Source organism: Chiloscyllium plagiosum, chromosome 25, assembly GCF_004010195.1.
Source record: "Chiloscyllium plagiosum isolate BGI_BamShark_2017 chromosome 25, ASM401019v2, whole genome shotgun sequence".
In the NCBI taxonomy this organism is placed as follows: domain Eukaryota; kingdom Metazoa; phylum Chordata; class Chondrichthyes; order Orectolobiformes; family Hemiscylliidae; genus Chiloscyllium; species Chiloscyllium plagiosum.
The window spans coordinates 31,261,585-31,265,814 of NC_057734.1; positions in this window are offsets into that span (position 1 = coordinate 31,261,585).

The window sequence follows — 4,230 nt, forward strand, 5'->3', positions numbered from 1 at the left end:
TTCTTCGCCTTTCGCGCGCCCCCTCTTTCTGCTACCCCTCCCCGCACCTTTCTTTCTCCCTTACCCCTCCCTTCCCCGACCCATACCTCTCTATCCCCTACTCCTCTCCTCTGTCTCCTCTCTCCTTAGCCATCTCATCCCTTTCTCTCTTTCCCAGCCCTATCCCTATCCGAGCACATCCTCTCTCGCCTACGCCTCTTCTCTCTCCCAACTTCCTCTCCCATACCCACATCCAAACCCAAGTGACTTCAAAAGCAGAGGAGGAAGCGAGCACCGCGCATGTGTCACTGTTGCAGCCAAGATGGCGGCACATCCGGCATGGGCAGGGGCCTCTGAGAGAGGTACTGCTGGGAAACTTGGAGCTGTCACATTGCACCGGCCCGCAGTGAGAGTGGGAAGAAGGCACTGGATATGAATAGAGTTCCTGATTCTGTTGTTAATGTGAATAAACGATCATTTTAGTTTCCACCCACCATCGTCTGACAATCCATGTTTCCATCCGTCATAGAAACTCTGGCATCGATGATGACAATCACTTTTAGTGCTTTGGGTAGTTAGTTCCCATCCCACCCTCTTGGAGACCCCTACGTGACACCTTTTTAAATTTCTTTAATTAACTGTAAAATGTCACCATTGATGTTAAAAAAAAGTAAAAACTTGAATAAATATCCGTTTTTTACAATCAGCGATTTAGAAGGATTTATTTCCGGAATTCTCGATTGTAATGACAAGTATGCGTGGGCGATGGGAATTCTTACAAAATTGCGTTCATCCATAATTGGGAAAATTCAGAATACCTCAGTGTAACTGCCAGAACTGCTAATAGCGTGGAAGATTGTCATTACTTGTAATCCCATAAAGCAAGAAATTAAATATAAATACATTTGATTACAAGGTACAATAATAACCTCGTCTCGCTCAGCCGTTACACCCACGGACACAAAAAATGCTAGGGACTTCAACGGACATTAAGCATAGTTAAAACATTGGAGGGATATTTATGCAAACTATTGTTAGCGATTTATATAATGCTATACTAATTACGTCCCCTTTGTCCATCTCCTTCCAAACTCATTCTGTACTTTAACGAAGGGAGTGCGAGCACGTATAAATCCGGCATAAAACCAACATATCGCTTTAGGTCGTTAAACATGAATGAGTATCGTTTTGTTCCCGTATGTTTAAAGCAGTGCAGAAAATGCTGAAGAAACTCAGCAGGTCTGGCAGCATCTGTACAGACAGAAACACAGTTTCCAAGAAGTATCTTTGAACTCGAAACGTTAGACGCTGTTTCTGTCTGTACAGATGCTGCCAGACCTGCTGAGTTTCTCCAGCATTTTCTGTTTTAAGTCCAGATCTCCAGCATCCGTAGTATTTTGCCTTTATTTGAGTGCCTACATCTTTGCATCGTTTAAAAAGATGTTAGAGCCTGCATTTAGAAAATAAACGCGGGTTAGCCTCAGTTTCCAAGGTAAAATTAGTTAAATTTTCCATTAGCCAAATTCAAGACCAATAAAATGAATAGCTGACTGAAACGATCTTGTAATAGAAACGGTTAAAACCTCGAATATGTATATGGAAAATTTAATGAATTTTACCTTGGAAACCGTATATATATATATATGCTAACTAGGCACTATGATCCAGACAACCTCTAAGGATGAATGAAATTATTCCATTGTGTTAAATGTTTGCTCGTTCTTTTGAAATGAATACAATTTATAAAAATTCCATTCTGGGTTCCACGGTCCTGAAGCACATTTTTTGATACACCTAGTTAAGAATAAAAATGGATGAAGGACTGAAATATTGGTTTTATTTTAGCATGGTCTCGAATAAGAGTCCTATACAGCGTAAGTAAAAGAAGTGGAGACCCAGATCACACCAATATGAATCTATGGGCATGATGAGCGAACTGCTGCCCAGTTCCCTTTGTGATGTTTTAGCTGTTTGTTTTTATTTGTAGATCTCTTTTACCAAACGGGAACATTGCAAGACAGTATATGTAACTGAATAACATAAATGAACATGTATATACATTTTGTTATCGCCGTTCAGCCTAAGAGGCCTGTTTAAAGATGCGGTTCAGAGGCCAATTGGCAACAGCGCCTTGTTGTCAGTATCAACATAAACGGTTTTACTGATATTTCTCACAGGATATATATTTAATATTGCACTGTAATTTCCTTCAGAACCCAGTTTCTAATTGGCCGCATTCTTTGCACGAGTGTTGAAACAGTGTTGGGTTTATGACCAATGAGCCATCAATCAAATGAACCCCAATGGTGTGTACAGAAAGGGAATAGGCGAGAAGCTTTATGAAGACTAATGACTTAAATGTGCATTATCCAAGTGTCGCGCAAAGGATTTAACCCCAAGTTTACACAGGGAACCCCCAACCTTGTAACGGTATTCCCCTGACAACACGGTGATTTCTGTTAGCTTCTCGGGCATTTCTGTAAATCTTCTGTTCACCTGAGCTCGAATGAGTAGATTTATGCAAATCTATTTTGAACGAGACAAGGCTTGTTCCAGTTGTGAATTGGCCGAAAACAATGACAATGTTTTGGTCATGTTTTGATCTAAAGGCAGAGCACCGTGCTAACTGCGTGCTTCAAATTCGGAGATGTGCCCTAATCCAATCTGAAATAAACTATTATCATTGCTCAACGGGAACTCCGGTATTTGAAGACACAGAATAAGCACTCGATAAATATAATTGGACAAAACTTAAAAAAGTGTTGACACAGATTTTATTGTGTTCCATTTTGTTGGGCGAAATTGTGCCTTATTGAAGAAACAGATTTGAAGCCAGTTTGTCAGTGTCTCTCCGAGGTTTAAGCCGACAGTTTCAGCAAGTCATCAACAAGGTCGTGTAGATGGTACCGAGGAAATGATTCTACATTTGATGCTGCTTTGATTGTTTCCCTTCTCCTCAAGCTCACAGTGATCTGTACGGGGATATGTAGGATGGGGGGGGGGGGGGGGGGTATATGCATGTGTGAGTGAATGAGTCTGTACATGTGAGCAAGAGGGCGTGTGTGAGATGAACTATTTGTGAGCGGGTGCACTCTGAATATGTTCTGCAGTCTAGTTCTTTGCTTCATGCAGAATGTGATATGCCTTTGTTGTATGGACAGTGTGTGTGTTGAATGTATTTGTACACCTCTAAGTCTGTGTATTGTGGTCGCAATGGCATGCATGTCGTATACCTACGTGAGCATGTCTGCTATCTGCGCGCTTGCGTGTGTTTTGAAGAGGTACCACATAATTTTTCAAGCTTTCGGTGAAAAATAGCAGGATTCAGTTTTGTCGACTTTCTATAATTAATGACCTCAGTTGTAATAGGATTTTGCAGCCTTTGGCACTGACTGGAAACACCTTTTTGCATAAGATGTAGCATACAATAGGGAGCTGCCTCTTGATTTATGGGTTCCTACTCAGGAATGAATCTCCGGGGTAGCTGGCCAGCAAAATTCATCAGAAGAGACACAGACGCCTTTTGTGTGGATATATTTTTTTTTACAGTACCTGAAAATGGATACCTTCTTAGAGTAGAAATGTAAAAGCCAACGTGAAAAACAAAACAATATTTGATGATAGTAATAACAACGCTGTTTATTGCAGGAGGCATTGCAAGCTAATATCTCTAAACAGTAGAAGCTATTCACCTGAGCCTACACTGTCAAGCAGCCGCTTGTGTTTTTTGTTCCAGCTGTTACACCACAAAGCATTAATCAAATGCAAATCCTGAAAGGTCATTTGTAACGCCTAAAGGCTGCTTTAAATTCCCCCAATATCCCTACTCTTGGGCTCTGGATAGAACTGTGTGGAAATTTACACAGCAAATAAAATAATCTTCCCTCCTGCTTGGAGTTCTATAATTATATTTACGTCGGTTCTCTTCAAAGTGTGCGGGGGTCGATTACAAATTGAATAACAAAACTCCCCCCTTCTAGAAAATGTTTGTTTGGTTGAATTGAAAGGTATGGCTTTGATTTGAGGGAAAATTGAAGCTCCGTAATAAGTTAATTGACTGTCAGTGTTTCAAATGTCTTTAATATAAAGAGTTTTCTGGATATTTGGGGTAAATAAACGTTCACCCAAAGTTGCTGGATACAAAACCATCTGAGCGCTTTGGTTTGTGCTACTTTGCAAACTCATTTACACCTCAACAAAAGTCTACCTCCCTATTCATTAGTTATAAATGATAGCTTTATATAAATGTGT